Here is a 19,073-nt window from a genome sequence, read left to right as displayed (position 1 = left end):
GGAGAATTACCTGAAAATTATGGTGCAGTGTGAAAGGGTCAGATTGCCCTGCAACTTTTCCCGTTTCCTAGCAGGGTTGGCAGTGAGGAAGGGCTGAGTGAAACTATTCGTCGGGCAAAGTTTGATAGCGTGGATCTCGCTCAAAATAAAATGCAGTGGAATCTAGTTTAACCAGTCATTTAAAACTCGTTTATTGTGAGACTTGGTTGTGGACCTATTTGGTGCCAAGGCAGGTCATTAAGGGTTAGAAATGTATTGGGTGTGTTGTAAACTTTGAAACAATGGAGCCGAGTTCACAGGTTCATATTCTTATAATGGTGCCTCGTCCTGGCACTTCACATTTCAACTCTGTGCGAGACTGCAAGACAACATATTGAGCTCACTCTTGCAACTTCCCATGGTTATATTCATTGGGAGTTGTCCAGTTGCCTTTTTGGCAACAGTAAAGGGGTTGGAATCTCAAAAGGCCTTGGATTGCAAATCAGCGGTTGAACCTGATGGTGGCCAAGAGCAAGTTGGAATTGGACATGAAGGTGAATTGTTTGTGGCTAAGACCAAAGATCAGGCATTTTATTCTTACCTCAGCCCCTAACTGTTGATAAAAACAATCCTGGAAAAACTCAGCAGGTCAAACAGTGTAGATTGTACCTCTTTAATCCAGCAACGTTGGAACCTGGCCATTGCCAGACCACAAAAATGCCAGAAAACAGAAATAGATCCTAAGGGGACCACCTACGTAAACATATCAAAGGTACAACAAAGCTTAAAACAGGAAATAATAATGTGGAATAGTACGGTTTCGTAGCGGTTAATGTTATGCCTTTACAGCGCCAGCGATTGGGGCTGGGTTTCAAGTCACGTGTTGTTTGTAAGGAGTTTGTACGAACAGCGGTAAATTCAAATGTGCCAGACCAGAGAGTACTGAATAAGTGAGGGGCAACCTGTACTTTGTAATAAGTGAGGGGCAACCTGTACTTTGTAATAAGTGAGGGGCAACCTGTACTTTGTAATAAGTGAGGGGCAACCTGTACTTTGTAATAAGTGAGGGGCAACCTGTACTTTGTAATAAGTGAGGGGCAACCTGTACTTTGTAATAAGTGAGGGGCAACCTGTACTTTGTAATAAGTGAGGGGAAACCTGTACTTTGTAAGCCCGTCAAGGGCTTACCTTGATGAAGGGCTCAAGCCTGAAACGTTGGTTATGTACCTTTCGAAATGTGGCTTACTCTCAGGGTTAAGATAACAATTATCAGAGAAGCTTGGCTGATGCAACATATTATACAACCTCACGTTGAGTAGTAAAATAACCTATTGTAATTTTTCTATGGTAATTTAAGTTTCTTTTTAATTTTTTTATCATTTCATGATTATTTTCTGAAATTCTTTTAGATTTTCAAACTTAATCTTTCTCCAGTTCCTTAAAGTAATCTTTCAGTCCACAGTGACTTTTAGTTGTTCAAGGCATTGGTGAGGCCAAGTTTGGAATATTGGGTGCAGTTCTGGTCTCCAATTTATACGAAGGGTGCAGAGAAGATTTACTAAAATGTTGCCTGGATTGCAATATCTAGAATATGGAGAAAGATTGAGTAGACTGGGCCTTTATTCATTGGAGCGTAGAAGGTTTTTTTTTTCAAATTTTTTTATTTTTCACACTATGAACCATATCAATCAAAATACTTGCAAACATTTCCCTCTTAAATATACACAGTGGCATTTTCTCCCCTTTTTTGTTCAACCCCAACCTTCCCTCCCTCCTTCCCACCCCCCTCCAAATCCATTAAACGTTCAACATAAACAATACAATAAAATCATTAAAACAATGTCACCACACAATGAAAATAATCAAAAATATTGTGTCATCTACACATTGCATCAGGTCATTTTGTCTTCTTATCATTTTAGGGGGTGGAGGTCCGAGGCAAGCCTCTCTGTTGTGTTCCATGTACGGTTCCTAAATTTGTTCAAATAATGTGACTTTATTTTTTAAATTATATGTTATTTTTTCCAATGGAATACATTTATTCATTTCCATGTACCATTGCTGTACTCTCAGGCTCTCTTCTGATTTCCAAGTTGACATTATACATTTTTTTGCTACAGCTAAGGCTATCATAATAAATCTTTTTTTGCACTTCATCCAGTTTGAGGCCTAATTCTTTACTTCTTATATTACTTAGAAGAAAGATCTCTGGATTTTTTGGTATGTTGCTTTTTGTGATTTTAATTCATACTTGATTTTGATCTTCCCAAAACTTTTCCACTTTCTCACATGCCCAAATTGCATGTACTGTTGTTCCCATTTCCTTCTTACAGCGAAAACATCTATCTGATACTGTTGGATCCCATTTATTTAACTTTTGGGGCGAGATATATAACCTGTGTAACCAATTATATTGTATCATGCGTAACCTCGTGTTTATTATATTCTTCATAGTTCCAGAGCATAACTTATCCCATATTTCATTTTTTATCTTTATGTTTAAATCTTTTTCCCACTTTTGTTTGGGTTTACAACTTATTTCATCATTCTCTTTCTCTTGCAGCTTGATGTACATGTTTGTTATAAATCTTTTTATTATCATTGTGTCTGTAATCACATGTTCAAAGCTGCTTCCTTCTGGTAATCTCAGTTTGCTTCCCAATTTGTCCTGTAAGTAGGTTTTCAGTTGGTGGTATGCAAACATTGTACCATGTTTGTATTTCATTTGTTCAAATGTTAATAAATTATTTCCCAAAAAACAATTTTAGATTCTTTTAATTCCTTTTCTCTGCCATTCTCTAAAGGAAAGGATATTTATTGGTGGTATGCAAACATTGTACCATGTTTGTATTTCATTTGTTCAAATGTTAATAAATTATTTCCCAAAAAACAATTTTTGATTCTTTTAATTCCTTTTCTCTCCCATTTTCTAAAGGAAAGGATATTTATTGTGAAAGGGATTAGTTGATTTTGCATCAATAATAATTTTGGTAATTGGTAATTTGTTTTATTTTCCTTTCTACATGAATCTTCTTCCATATGTTGAGTGAATGGTGCAGTTCTGATGAACTTCTATCTTCTTTGGCTTGGCTTCGCGGACGAAGATTTATGGAGGGGGTAAAAAGTCCACGTCAGCTGCAGGCTCGTTTGTGGCTGACAAGTCCGATGCGGGACAGGCAGACACGGTTGCAGGGGAAAATTGGTTGGTTGGGGTTGGGTGTTGGGTTTTTCCTCCTTTGCCTTTTGTCAGTGAGGTGGGCTCTGCGGTCTTCTTCAAAGGAGGTTGCTGCCTGCCAAACTGTGAGGCGCCAAGATGCACGGTTTGAGGCGTTATCAGCCCACTGGCGGTGGTCAATGTGGCAGGCACCAAGAGATTTCTTTAGGCAGTCCTTGTACCTTTTCTTTGGTGCACCTCTATCACGGTGGCCAGTGGAGAGCTCGCCATATAACATGATCTTGGGAAGGCGATGGTCCTCCATTCTGGAGACGTGACCCATCCAGCGCAGCTGGATCTTCAGCAGCGTGGACTCAATGCTGTCAACCTCTGCCATCTCGAGTACTTCGACGTTAGGGATGAAAGCGCTCCAATGGATGTTGAGGATGGAGCGGAGACAACGCTGGTGGAAGCGTTCTAGGAGCCGTAGGTGGTGCCGGTAGAGGACCCATGATTCGGAGCCGAACAGGAGTGTTCTATATTGCACCAGTTTTTCATCCAACTTATAAAGTATATGTTCTGGTACCTTCTCCCCTATTTTATCTAGCTCTATCTTGGTCCAATCTGGTTTTTCCCTTGTTTGATAAAAATCTGATAGATACCTTAATTGTGCTGCTCTATAATAATTTTTAAAGTTTGGTAGCTGCAAACCACCTTGTTTGTACCATTCTGTTTATTTATCAAGCACTATCCTCAGTTTCCCCCCTTTCCATAAGAATTTCCTTATTCTCTCTAGTTAATTGAAGAATTTCACTGTTAAGGGAATTGGTAACAATTGAAATAGGTATTGTATCCTTGGGAAGACATTCATTTTAATGCAATTTACCCTCCCTATCAATGTTAGTGGCAATTCTTCCCAATGTTCTAAGTCATCCTGTTCTTCTTTGGCTTTCTTTCTTTGACTTGGCTTCGTGGACGAAGATTTATGGAGGGGTAATGTCCATGTCAGCTGCAGGCTCGTTTGTGGCTGACAAGTCCGATGCGGGACAGGCAGACACAGTTGCAGCGGTTGCAAGGGAAAATTGGTTGGTTGGGTGTTGGGTGTAATTTCTTCATTAATGACTGATAATTGAATTTGTATAAGTGGCCTAAATTATTATCTAATCTAATACCTAGGTATCGGATTGTTTGTGTTTGTCATTTAAATGGTGATTCTTTTTTAAACTCTGTGTAATCCGCATTATTCATTGGCATTGCTTCACTTTTATTTGCGTTGATCTTGTACCCCGATATTTCTCCATATTCCTTCAATTTCTTAAGTAGTTCTTTTATTTATATTTCTAGTTCTATTGTATACTATGATGTCATCTGCAAATAAACTGATTTTATATTCCTTCTCCTTTATTTTTATCCCTTTTATTTTATTTTCTGTTCTTATCAATTCTGCCAATGGTTCTATTGCTAAAGCGAACAGTGAGGGAGATAGTGGACATCCCTGCCTAGTTGACCTACTTAATTTAAATTGGTTTGATACATATCCATTTACTGTCACCTTCGCCAATGGTCCCTTATATAATGTTTTTATCCAATTAATATTTTTTTTGTAGGTTGAACCTCTGTAATACTGTGAATAAATAATTCCATTCTACCCTGTCAAAGGCTTTTTTTTGCATCTAAAGCAACAGCAACTGTTGGTATCTTATTTCCTTGTACTGCATGGATTAAATTAATGAATTTACAGACATTGTCCGTTGTTCGTCTTTTCTTAATAAATCCAGTTTGATCTTGTTTTACTATTTTTTGTACACAGTCAGCTAATCTGTTTGCTAATAGTTTTGATTTTATCTTATCATCTGAATTAAGTAGAGATATTGATCTATATGATGCTGGTTTTAGTGGATCTTTCCCTGTCTTTGGTATTACTGTAATTATTGCTCTTTTACATGAATCTGGCAAGTTTTGTGTTTCTTCTATCTAGTTCATTACTTCCAGGAAAGGAGGAATTAATAACTCTTTAAATGTTTTATAGAATTCTATTTGGAGTCCATCCTCTCCAAGCGTCTTATTGTTCAGCAGCTTTTTTTAATATATCCTGTATTTCCTCTATTTCAAATGGTTTTATCAATTTGTTTTGCTCCTCCTTGCAATTTCGGCAGTGCAATTTTAGCTAAAAACTCATCTATTTTGTCTTCTTTTCCTTTGTTCTCAGTTCGGTATAATTGTTTATAGAATTCCTTGAAGTTTTCATTGATCTCTGTTGGGTTATGTGTAATTTGTTTGTCCTTTTTCCTTGATGCCAATACAGTTCTTTTAGCTTGTTCTGTTTTAAGTTGCCAGCCTAATATTTTGTGTGTTTTTTCTCCTAGCTTTATTTTCATTATGTTCTTCTCTACCTTATATGTTTGTAATGTTTCGTATTTCATTTTTTTGTCTGCCAATTCTCTTCCTTTTGTTGTATCTTTCCTTATTGCTGGTTCTTTTTCTGTACTTGCTATTTCCCTTTCCAACTGTTCTATTTCTTGATTGTAGTCCTTTTTCATCTGAGTTACATAACTTATTATCTGCCCTCTAATAAAGGCTTTCATTGCATCCCATAATATAAATTTGTCTTTCACTGATTCTGTATTTATTTCAAAGTTCATTTTAATTTGGTGTTCAATAAATTTTATAAATTCCTGTCTTTTATGTAGCATGGAGTTTAATCTCCATCTATGTGTTCTTGGTGGGATGTCCTCCAGTTCTATTGCTTATAACAGGGGTGAATGATTAGATAGCAATCTAGCTTTATATTCCGTTTTCGTAACTCTCCCTTGGATATGGGCAGACAACAGGAACAAGTCAATCCTTTGAGTATGTTTTATGTGTACTCGAATAATATGAGTATTCCTTCTCCTTTGGGTGTTGCCTCCTCCATATATCCAAAAGTTGCATTTCCTGCACTGATTTAACCATAGATTTGGCCACTTTATTCTTTTTGCTAGTGTTTTGTCCAGTTTTATCTACCTTTGGGTCCAAATTAAGGTTAAAATCGCCTCCTATCAATATATTCCCCTGCGTATCTACAATCTTCAAGAAAAATCTTGCATAAACTTTTGATCCTCTTCATTAGGTGCATATATATTCACCAAATTCCAGAATTGTGAATATATCTGACACTTTATCATTACAAACCTCCCTGCTGGATCTATTATTTCCTCCTCTATTTTGATTGGTACATTTTTATTGATTAATATAGGTACATTTTTATTGATTAATATAGCTACATCTCTGGCTTTTGAATTATATGATGCTGCTGTTACATGCCCTTCCCAGACTCTCCTTAACTTATTATGCTCCTCTTCAGTTAGATGTGTTTCCTGCACGAATGCTATATCTATTTTTTCTTTTTTCAGTAAATTTGATAGCCTCTTCCATTAATATTTATTGTCATATAGTTCAACATGGCCATCTCATACTCTGTTTACACCTCATTTCCGCTTCCTCACCATCACCTTTCCCCTTTTCCCCTTTTTCATCTCTCTGTTTTCCCTTTTTGAACTCAATGTATGAAACACTTCTAAAACATAAAATACTTCAACAACTCCCACATCTAAAATTCCCTTAACCCCAAGTGTCACCCCCCCCTTCTGAGTTGTCCCTTGTCCCTTGCCGGGCAACCACAACTCCCCTCTCCATTCGGATTGCGAACCCGCTCGCAAGCGTCAACTGATTTCACAGTGACAGTTAATTTCTCCCACCCAACCCCCTCCAGAAAATACTTTTATTTTCACATTTAACAAAGCTCTCCCTCCTTTTCTTTTTTTATCTCCCTCTCCCTTACTTCCCTTTTCTTTTCCTTCTTTAGTTCTTACTTACACATTATTTTTACATCTTTATATGTAGTTTGTCGTCATTCTTCATTTTTGTTACATCTCTTCATCTCTCTTTCTATCCTGCAGGCATTCTGCAAATTCTCGTGCTTTCTCCGGACCCGAGAACAGTCTGTTCCCTCGGATAACTATTTTAAGCACAGCTGGATGTCTTAACATAAGTTTATAGCCTTTTTTCCATAAGATCGATTTTGCTGTGTTAAACTCCTTCCTCTTCTTTAGGAGTTCAAAACTTATGTCTGGGTAAAAAAAATATTTTTTGACCCTTGTATTCCAATGGTTTTTTGTTTTCTTTAAGTTTATTCCTTGCCTTCTCCAATATATTTTTTCTTGTCGTGTATCTCATAAATTCTTCTAAAACAGATCTTGGTTTTTGTTGTGACTGTGGTTTTGGGGCTAGTGTTCTGTGTGCCCTTTCTATTTCCATTCCTTCCTGTATTTCTGGCATTCCCAGGACTTTTGGGATCCATTCTTTTATAAATTCCTTCATACCTGTGCCTTCTTCATCTTCCTTTAGGCCCACGATCTTTATATTGTTTCGCCTACATCTTCTGAGCTAACAACTCTTGTGACTCCTTAACTTTTTTGTCTCTCTTCCAATTTTCTTCTTAAGTCATTCACTTCCATTTCTACAGCCATTTCTCGTTCTTTCACATTTTCTAATCTTTTTCTTCTGTACTTTTCATTTCACTAAATTCTAATGTCAACCATTTTAATGCTTTCATTTGTTCTTGAAATTTTTAAAAATCTATATACTGTCCATCTATTTTACCTTCTATTCTACTGTGCAGAGCTTGGTCTTCTTCTTTTTCTGTGTCTGGACCTGTGTTTGTTTGTGTCTTCTACTTCCTTGTTTCTGTGTCTCTTTTGACTTTTTTGTTGAGCTGCTTACCTCAGTTTGTTGGGTGTTTTTTTGCATAGCTTCTTGTTGTTGGTCCTCTGCTTCTGGGGTAGTTATCTGTTGGGCTTCCTGTTGCTGTTTTTCTTTCTTATCACTCCCTTTCCCATTGCTTTCCTCTTCTTCCAGCTGAAAGCCCTGCTGTCAGGCATCTATCAGCTGGTCACGCTGTGTAAGTTCACTCCACAGCTGGGCCCCCCTCCCATCGGTGTTTTCCTTTTCCTTGGTGTGCACATTGCGCACTTTTGTTTGGCTCAGAGAGCCATTTTTGCAGTCCCGCGGTCGGGAGGTCACAACCCTGCAGGGTTGCCACTAACCTCAGGGAGTGGGCTCCTCTCTCCACAGCGGCTCCCTGCCTCTTCATGCAGCTAAGGCCTTCTCCTTTCTCTTCCGGCGTCTTTCATTTTTTTTTCCCATTGTTTTTGCTTTTTCCTTCTTGGGTGCCATTTTCTTTCTTTTCTCCACACCTTTATCTTTGTTGTGTTTTGTGCTTCTTGAGCATTGTGTTTTCTTCATTTTATTTCTTCTTTTCTGGAGAGGGCTGGATTCTTCTACCGGCCACTACTCCATCACGTGTAGAAGGTTGAGGGGGGATTTGATAGAGGTAAATAAAATTATGAAGGGAATAGCTAGAGTAGATGTGAATAGGCTCTTCCCCTTGAGGGTAGGAGAGATTGGAACAAGGGGTCCTAAATTAAGGTTTAGGAGGAAAAACTTTAGAAGTAATATAAGAGGAAGCTTCTTCACTCAGAGAGTGGTGGCTGAATGGAATGACCTTCCAGAAGAGGTGGCTGCATCAGGGTCAATTCTGTCATTTAAGAGGAGGTTGGATGAATACATGGATGTGAGGGGGTTGGAGGGTTAGGGGCAGGAAGCAGGTATGTAGGACAAGTGGAGTTTCACTTAAATCGGTGCAAACTTGAGGGACCGAGATGGCCTGTTTCTGTACTGGAATAGTTTTATGGTTATACGGTTAAGATAAAAGGTTTAAAGAGCATTTTTCTCCTTTGAAAAAGGTGGAGGAGTACAGGTTTACAAAAGGTAGCAGACAGTACAGTGCAAGCATCAGTGCAGCGATTAAAATCAGATGAGGGAAAGAAGCAAGGATTGGACTAACACAAGGAACTTACAGGGCTGAAAGAAGTAGGAGATGTAAAGGCTGGTGGATTGAGTTGGTGGTGAGTTAGAGTAAGACTTTGGTGCTTCCTGGAAACAGGGATAAGAATTTTTTTAAAATGATGTATGTTTCGAATGGGGCCAGGAAGCACAGAGACTGAAACTTGGTGATACATCAAGGCCTCATAGGTGGGGAGGATAATTCTTACTTTTGTTTTCTGGTCTCCTGCTAGTCTGAACGGTGGATGCCTAAGATTAATACACAGTAGAATTTCATCCGTAGCTCCCTGACAATGTGAATAGGGTGGTAAAGAAGGCAGTTCTTCAGTTGGGGCATTTAGGATAAAAGTTGGAACATCAGTTTGAAGCTGCGTAAAGCTTCATTCAGGCCACATTTGACGTATTTGCAGTTCTCTTTTTTTTAACTTTATTTATTTGTTCAAAATACAGATAATAAGTAACATATATAACAATAAACAAGGCACAAATGTTATATTTTATATATATTTTTTAAAGAAAGAAAAAAAAAGAAACCCCCTCTTTCAGCCAACTCTCCTAAGGAGAGCCATAAAGAAAAAAATAAAGAAAAGTAAAGCATACATATTAAAATCTAGACAATATAAATCAAAATGTAAATATTCTGAATATAACAACCACCTATTAATTTAAAAAAAACTATAGTTATCTGCGAAACATATGTAATTTTTTCCATTATTAAACAATATTTCATCTCATTATGCCAAAAGTCTCAAATTTAATAATTTCAGGTAAAATCATATCTCTACCGAACACATGTTTTACCAAAGATCGAACTGATAAAAATACGCTTACGCTTAATCGGATTGTTTAAACCCCAAACATTAAAAGTAGCAAACTACAACTTTGACATATCCACTAATATTACTAAAAACTAATAATATCAATATATAAAGACTCAGATCAACGTAAATAGACCCTCCAATAGGAGAAAAAGAAACCACAAATTAAAGTCTAAATAAAAATAAAAAAAAGATAAAAAGAAAAAAAAAACCAAAAAAAACTACCAAAAGGTAGTAATCCCTAAACAAAAGTTGGGTGTGGATCACCCATCAGTGGCTGATGACTAATAGAACATAGAACAAATTTCTCCCTCTCCAGCCAAACAAAGAATAACAACAAGATATCATAATGACATAAAAAGAAAATAAAAATAAAAAAGTTCTTCTATTCATCCAAGAAATTCCAGACTCGGCGACCCCATTTCAAGGAAACGGATTCTTTCCATTCCCATTTCTCTCATTTCTGCCGTTTCTTCCATTTCCAGAACAACCAGATTTTTCTTTAGGAGACAATAGTGGGCTATGTCTTTGTCCTCTTACATCTGGCAATGAGTCAACATATTTGCAGTTCTCATCGCCACTTTATAGGAAACGTTGGGAGCAGGGTTAAGGCTGAGATGGTAGTTGGGTGTTGGGAAGAAAATTAGTAAAGATTAGCATAGAGATTAGCATGACGCTGGCCGGGGTTTGAAGAGTTTGTGTCTGTGAAGAGTTTGTATGTTTTCCCCGTGCCCCTATGGGTTTCCTCCTTGTACTCTGGTTTCCTCCCGCTGTTCATATTTTACCAGGGATGTAGGCCAATTGGGTGGATGGGCTGGAAGGGCCTGTTACTGTGGTGGATGTCTAAATTGTGGAGCAGATGTTCTTGCCAATCTTCACTGATTGTGGTCTGGAGGTGAGGAAATCCAGGATCCAATTACACAGTGGGATGTTGAATCCCATGTCTTGGAGATTGCTGATGAGTTTTGAGGGGAAGATGAGGGTGTTAAAAGCTGAACTGTTGTCGATAAAGAGCATCCTGATGCATGCATCTTTGCTGTCCAGGTGTTCCAGGGCATTGTGTATCTCCAGTGAGATGGCATCTGCTATAGATCTGTGGCTACGATAGGTGATCTGGAATGGATCCATGTCACCACTCAGACAGGAGCTGATCTGTTTCATCACCAACTTTTCAAAACTGTTGATGTTAGTGCAACTGGTCAATAGTCATTACAACACTTTTCTTGATAGATGCCTGTTTGAAACAAGTGGACATCATGCCCTGCTGGACAGAGATATTGAAGATATCATGAATACCTTGGTAAATTGGTCAGCACAGATACTTAATACTCGGCCAGGTACTCCATCCAGGCTGGATCCTTTCCTCGGATTCACTCTCCTGAAGGCAGCACGCACGTCATCCTCCGATATGGACAGGATGGGATCATCAGGGGATGTACGGGTGCAGAGGAGTGGTTCCTCGCTGTTACTGTTGTCAAATTGGGTATAGATGTTTCTCTGAGAGTGAAGCTTTGCTGTCCGCTATTTCACTGGATTTGGTTTTAGAGCAGGTTATGGAATTTAGCCCCTGCCACAGCTGTTGGGTGTCCCTTGTTGTTTTCATTTTCATCTGGAACCTCCACTTCACCCGGGAGATAGCTTTCTGCAGGTCATACCTGCTCCAGTGTGATGGGGGTCCTTCATGACATTTACTGCCCCCTTGAGGCAGTATATCACAATGATGCTGGCAAGGGACAGGAGGTCAATGCCTGTGATGGACTTAATTGGCTTGCAACCATCTACAGCATTTTGCGATCCTGGTTACTTGAGGTTCCAAACCAGGCTGGGATGTAACCAGTCTGTATGATTCCCATAGTGTGCCTGTAAATGTTTGATAGAGTATTCAACGACACGCTGGTTCTTCTTAGTCTCCATAGAAAATAAAGGTGCTGGTGTGTCTTCACCACAGAGCACTAGCTCCAGGAGAGGTCCTCCTGCATGTGGGCTCCCAGGAACCTGAAGGAAACAACCTCCCCCCGTCATCCCATCAAAATGACAGGCACATGATCCAATAGAACACAACAAGTTTCTTGTTGACATTGGGAGCAAAATTATTGTTCTGGCACTGCAAAACCAGTTTCTCAATTTCCATCCTCTATTCTGACTCATTGCCTCCTGTTGTTTAGCCAACAATAGTGGTGTCATCAATGAATTTATAGATGGTATTGGGGCTATGCAGTCATGAGCAGGGTACCAAGCATGTGGACTGGAGGTACCACGTGTTGATGGTCAGGGAGGAGGAGGTGAGAATGCCAATTTGCACAGATTGGGGTCTGCCTCTGACAAAACAGGGAGCTATGGATGCACCTCAGATTCCACTGTATATCATTGTTCCTAAGGGTTCTGCCATTGAAAACGTACACCAATATATCTGTCCATGACCACATGAACTGGAAAACCGAGGCCACTTGCACATTGGAGAATACCTTACATGCCTCCTTGGCAGTCTCCAACTAGATGGCATTGTCATCAACTTGCCTAATCTCCATTAAACCCCCTCCCCTGAGTTTCACTCTTTCCCTATCACTCTATCTCCTTTCCTTCAGCTCTCGACCCTTCCTTCTCCTATCAGAGAGGTACCTTTGACCCATTCCCCGATCAGTTCTACCCTCCCACCCACATCTTACTCTGAACTCTTACCTGCTAGCATGTGCTCCTCCTCCCCTGCCCCTTCCTTCCTCCCTCTCCTCCTCTTCCCCATCTCTCCACAGTGTTATTCAGACACCTGCCTGCTCTTGCCTATTCCTGATGAAGGGCCCAGGGCCGAAACCTGGGTTACTGTGACAGATTATATAGATATGTTTTTGGGAGATAAATTGGGGAAGGTTTGTTGGAGCAGGTCACATACAAACACTTTAAAACAGAGCTTATTTAAAATACTGGAGCTCTGCCCCGTGGTAGACGTATTGGCTCCAGAGCTTTTGCAAGAGTGAAGTGCTCAAAAGACTTCACTAATGGATTGCTGTTTGCAAAAGGCAACAGAAGAAATATCATGTCGGAGCCGTTGCTGTCTGGAAGAGAGGGTTGTGTGGTTTTGCAAGCAGAGAGGGTCAAACAGGCTTTCTCTCAGAGAGAGAGAAAGATGTATAGTGTTACAGCTAGCAGATGGCAGCTGGGACTGGAACATGTCAAGCTGGCAAGCTTTTGGAAAGCCCAGTTGTAAGACAGCCTGGTCAAAGCCCTTGTGGTTCATGCAAGAGGAGAGGACTGGCTGTCTAATGTTTCACTTGGAATAAGAGAAACAGAAAGGAACTCGGTGGTGACATGGGAGTGGCTGATTAAAAACAAACCTCTCTCTGAAAACCGACAAAAACCTTCCTGAGGTAACCATTTACCTTTCAAACACCAAAGCCTGGTGAACTTTATAAATGTTAAATTCTGTGCACAGTATAAGAATTGCCTGCAACCAGTGAACTTGGAGGAATGAGAATTGAGATTGCACTGAATCAAAGAACTTTTCTGAGCTTATACAGGCATTAAATACACGTGCACTTAGAATTAGAAGTGGGTTAAGTTAGGTTAAGTCAATAGTGATAAGTTAAAGTTTGATTTTATTTTTATGTTTAAAGATAATTAAAAGTAACTTTTGTTTAAGTAACCATTTGTCATGGTAAATATCTATTGCTGCTGGGTTTATGGGCTCATAACATTACCCTTTAGTTCCTACACATGCTGTGTGACCTGCTGAGTTCCTCTGGCACGTTTGGGTTTTGCATTTATTAAATTCACTTTACTTAGTATAATCTATTAATTTCTTTTTTTTTTAAATTTTTTATTTTTCACACCATAAATCACATTAGCCATGATACACACTTTTTCCTTTTCACACATATACAGTGACATTTTCTTCCCCCCCCCTCCTCCCGACCCACCCCCCCCACCCCCCCCCCCCATCCATTTAAGGTATACAATCTAGGATATATTAAACCAGTCAGACAATGTTGTCACTCAACAAAAATACACCAGAAATTCTACTGAGTCCATTCTTTTCTTTCCTTCTCCTTCCATCAACTTAGGTATTGATTGTCCCCGGTAGGTTTTCGCTATTGTATTTAATGTAAGGCTCCCATATTTGTTCGAATATTTCAATATTATTTCTTAAACTATATGTTATTTTTTCTAATGGAATACATTTATTCATTTCTATATACCATTGTTGTATTTTCAAATTATCTTCCAATTTCCAGGTTGACATAATACATTTTTTTGCTACGGCTAGAGCTATCTTAACAAATCTTTTTTGTGCATCCTCCAAATCAATTCCAAATTCTTTGTTTTTTATGTTACTTAGGAGAAAGATCTCTGGATTCTTTGGTATATTGTTTTCTGTTATTTTATTTAATATCTGATTGAGATCTTCCCAAAATTTTTCTACTTTCTCACATGTCCAGATTGCATGAATTGTTGTTCCCATTTCTTTTTTACATCGAAAACATCTATCAGATACTGTTGGGTCCCATTTATTTAACTTTTGCGGTGTAATGTATAGCCTGTGTATCCAGTTATATTGTATCATACGTAGCCTCGTATTTATTGTATTTCTCATCGTTCCAGAACATAATTTCTCCCATGTTTCCTTTTTTATCTTTATATTTAAATCTTGTTCCCATTTTTGTTTAGTTTTACCATTTGTTTCCTCATTCTCCTTTTCTTGCAGTTTAATATACATATTTGTTATAAATCTTTTGATTATCATTTAATCTGTAATCATATTCAAGGTTACTTGCCTCTGGCAAACTCAAGCTGCTTCCTAATTTATCCTTCAAGTAGGATCTCAATTGGTAATATGCCAGCGCTGTATCTTGAGTTATATTGTACTTATCTTTCATTTGTTCAAAGGATAAGAATCTATTTCCTGAAAAACAATTTTCTATTCTTTTAATCCCTTTTTTTTCCCATTCTCTAAAGGAAAGGTTATCTATTGTAAAAGGGAGTAACTTGTTTTGCGTCAATATTAGTTTTGGTAATTGATAATTTGTTTTATTTCTTTCTATATGAATCTTCTTCCAAATATTGAGGAGATGATGTAATACTGGAGAACTTCTATGTTGTACCAATTTTTCATCCCATTTATATAATATGTGTTCAGGTATCTTTTCCCCTATTTTATCTAATTCCAATCTCGTCCAGTCTGGTTTTTCCCTTGTTTTATAATCTGTTAATTTCCTGTTGCTGATTCCCTCAACTCAATTCTCCCATATTCTCTCAATTTGAACCTTAGTTTTTACGTTGCACAGAGGAATCTTAAGCTACTTTTCCCATTTTGAAAGGATTCAATTCTTGTTCCCTGCTACGTTGACCCAGCTTTAACTCACATTATTTTTGAAGTCCGGTTGTGTCTATTTATCTATCATTCTTTGCTTCAGCTTGTCTGATGTTGTGGCCATTACTTCTTTCTTCTTCTTTGGCTTGGCTTCGCAGACGAAGATTTATAGAGGGGTATGTCCACGTCTGCTGCAGGCTCGTTGGTGACTGATAAGTCCGATGCGGGACAGGCAGGCACGGTTGCAAGGGAAAATTGGTTGGTTGGGGTTGGGTGTTGGGTTTTTCCTCCTTTGTCTTTTGTCAGTGAGGTGGGCTCTGCAGTCTTCTTCAAAGGAGGTTGCTGCCCGCCGAACTGTGAGGCGCCAAGATGCACGGTTGGAGGCGATATCAGCCCACTGGCAGTGGTCAATGTGGCAGGCACCAAGAGATTTATTTAAGCAGTCCTTGTACCTCTTCTTTGGTGCACCCCTGTCTCGGTGGCCAGTGGAGAGCTCGCCATATAACATGATCTTGGGAAGGCGATGGTTCTCCATTCTGGAGACGTGACCCACCCAGCGCAGTTGGGTCTTCAGCAGCATGGATTCGATGCTTGCGGACTCTGCCAGCTGAAGTACTTCGATGTTGGTGATGAAGTCATTCCAATGAATGTTGAGGATGGAGCGGAGACAACGTTGATGGAAGCGTTCTAGGAGCCGTAGGTGATGCCAGTAGAGGACCCATGATTCGGAGCCGAACAGGAGCATGGGTATGACAACGGCTCTGCACACGCTGATCTTTGTGTGTTTCTTCAGGTGGTTTTTTTTTTCCAGACTCTTTTGTGTAGTCTTCCAAAGGCGCTATTTGCCTTGGCGAGTCTGTTGTCTATCTCTTTGTCGATCCTTGCATCAGATGAAATGGTGCAGCCGAGGTAGGTAAACTGGTTGACCGTTTTGAGTTCTGTGTGCCCGATGGAGATGTGGGTGGGGGGCTGGTAGTCATGGTGGGGAGCTGGCTGATGGAGGACCTCAGTTTTTTTCAGGCTGACTTCCAGGCCAAACATTTTGGCAGTTTCCGCAAAACAGGATGTCATGCGCTGGAGAGCTGGCTCTAAATGGTCAACTAAAGCGGCATCATCTGTAAAGAGTAGTTCACGGACAAGTTGCTCAATGAAGACGCTGTTTACATCCGGTACCGCACGGATGGCAGTCTCTTCAATCTGAGGTGCCTGCAAGCTCACACCAAGACATAAGGGCCATTACTAAGCAATGGCTAAAGGATGGATGTCATTGGGAACTGAACGTTCAAGGATACATGGTGGATAGGAAGGAATAGGCAGAGAGATGCCATGGCTCTGCTGGTGACAATCATTGGAAAGAAGGGACATACAATCAGAAGAGATAGAATCCTTAAGGAATGGTAAAGGTAAAAGGGCACCAATAGCAGTTATATTACAGGACTCCAATAGCAGTCGGGATATGGATTACAAAATGCAGCCAGAAATAGAGAAGGCATGTCAGAAGGACAACGTTACGATAATGATGGAGGATTTTAACATAAAAGTAGATTGGGAAAGCCAGGTCAGTACGGGATCTCAGGAGAGAGAGTTTGTGGAATGTCTACAGGATGGCTTTGGAGCAACTTGTTGATGACCCCCGGGGGATCGTCTGTTTTGGGTTAGGTGCTGTGTAATGAACCAGAGATGATTTGAGATCTTAAGGTAAAGGAACCCTCAGGAGGCAGTGCTTGCAATATGATTAAGTTCACTCTGAAATTTGAAAAGGGGAGGCTTTCAGTGGAGTAAAGGAAATTACAGCCGAATGAGAGACAAACTGGCCAAAGTCAATTGGGGAAAAACCACACTAATAGGGACGACAGCAGATCAGCAATGGCTGGAGTTTATGCACAAAATGAGGAAAGTGCAGGACAGATATATAACAAAAAGAAAGAAAATTGTGAATGGGAACATGAAACACTTGTGGCTGATGAGGGAAGTTTAAGCCAAAGTTAAAGCAAAAGAGAAGACGTACGAGGAAGAAAAAAGAAATGGGAAGATAGAGGACTAGAAAACTTTCAAAAACTTGGAGAAGACAATTGAGAAGGTGATTAGGAAGGAAAAGATGAATTATAAAAGGACATTAGCAAGTAATATCAAAAAGGATACTGAAAGCTTTTTTAAATCTATAAAGAGTAAAAGAGCAACCAAAATAGACAAAGGAACAATAGAAAATTGCACTGGAGAAATTGTAATGGGAGGCAAAAAGATGGCAGAGGAAGACAGCAGTCAAGTTAACGAGTGAGAAGGTACTTGGGAAGTTTAATGGTCTAAGGGTAGATAGGTCTTCCAGACCAGATGGAATGTATCCTCGGGTTAGGAAGGAGATAGCAGTAGAGATTATGGAGGGATTGGTAATGATCTTCTAGGAATCAATAGAGACTGGCATGGTTCTGGTGGACTGGAGGATTGTGAATGACATTCTCCTGTCTGACGGTGGTGGTTAGGAAGCTGTTGGAGTTGATTGTCAAGGGTGAGATAATGGAATACCTGGAGGTGCATAAAAGGGTAGACCTAAGTCAGCATGGTTTCCTTAAAGTAAAATCATGCCTGACAAACCTATGCAATTTTTTTGAAGAGATTATGAGTGGAATAGACAGGGGAGATGCAGTGGATATTTTGTATTTGGACTCTCAAAAGGCCTTTGACAAGATGCTACACATGAGGCTGCTAAACAAGATGAGAGCCCGTGGAATTACAGGAAGGATAGTAGCCAGAGCATTGGTGGTCGGCAGGAAACAGTGAGTAGGAATTAAAGGATCCCATTCTGGTTGGCTACCAGTTACTAGAGGCGTTCTGCAGAGGTTGGTGTTGGGGCTGTTTTTTTTTATGTTGCATATCAATGATTTGGATTATGGAATAAATGGCTTTGTGTCTAAATTTGTAGATGATACCAAAATAGGTGGTAGGGGAGGTGGTGCTGAGGATACAGAGAGGTTGCAGAGAGACTTGGATAGATGAGGAGAACAGACAAAGAGATGGCAGATGAAACACAATGTTGGAAAGTGGATGGTCATGCACTTTGGTGGAAGAAATAGATGGGTAGGCTCTTAATTAGATGGAGCGAAAATTCAAAATTCTGAGATGCAAGGGGACTTGGGATTCTGTGTGTAAGATACCCTAAAGGTTAACCTCCAGGTTGAATTGGTGGCAAAGAAGGTGAATGAAATGTTGGCATATATTTCTAGAGGGATAGCATATAAGAGCAAGCATGTAATATGGAGTCTCAATAAAAAAACACTTGAGAGTACTGTGTACAGTTTTGGGCACTGTATTTGAGAGGGTTCAGAGAAGATTTACTAGAAAGATATCAAGAATGATATCAAGAGGAATGATTGTTGACTCTAGGACTGTACTTTTTGTAGTACTATTGAAGAATGAGGGGAGACCTTATGGAGGCATTTCAAATGCTGAAAGGCCTGGACAGAGTAGATGTGGCAAGGATGTTTCCCATGACAATAGGGCATAACTTCAGAACAAAAGGCATCAATTTAAATCGGATGTGAAAAAATGTCTTTTATCAAAGGTTTGTGAGTGTGGAACTTGTTGCCATAGGTGGCTGTGGAAGCGAGGTTGTTGGGTGTATTTAAGACTGAGATTGACAGGTATTTGATTAGGCAGGGCATCATGGTTTACGGGGAGTGAGGGTGAGAGGATTGATGGTTCAGCTCATGATTAGAATGGCAGAGCAGATTTGATGGGCTAAAGGACCCACTTCTGCTCCTATATTTTGTGATCTTTAAGATTCTCTGGGTTGTCAGTGTGTTTCATCATTCAAAAAGAGCCCTCACTTTTTTTTAAAGATCCAAAGTATTTTGAGTAATAGAATGCTTCAGTACTCTCGCACTGGAAAGTCATACCAGGCTACATTATTGTAAATTTGAATTCTCTAATATAAGTATTT

The 19,073-nt window shown here is 39.5% G+C and overlaps 1 protein-coding gene across 3 annotated transcripts in view; it reads left to right on the top strand.

The window, feature by feature from the left end:
- The window catches only part of LOC138738955 (pyruvate dehydrogenase (acetyl-transferring) kinase isozyme 3, mitochondrial), an 80,475-nt gene that overhangs the window by 686 nt on the left and 60,716 nt on the right, over positions 1–19,073 (top strand). The window lies entirely within an intron of this gene.

The sequence above is a fragment of the Narcine bancroftii genome, chromosome 7, assembly GCF_036971445.1.
Source record: "Narcine bancroftii isolate sNarBan1 chromosome 7, sNarBan1.hap1, whole genome shotgun sequence".
Classification (NCBI taxonomy): domain Eukaryota; kingdom Metazoa; phylum Chordata; class Chondrichthyes; order Torpediniformes; family Narcinidae; genus Narcine; species Narcine bancroftii.
This window is presented reverse-complemented; position numbering and strand designations above follow the sequence as displayed.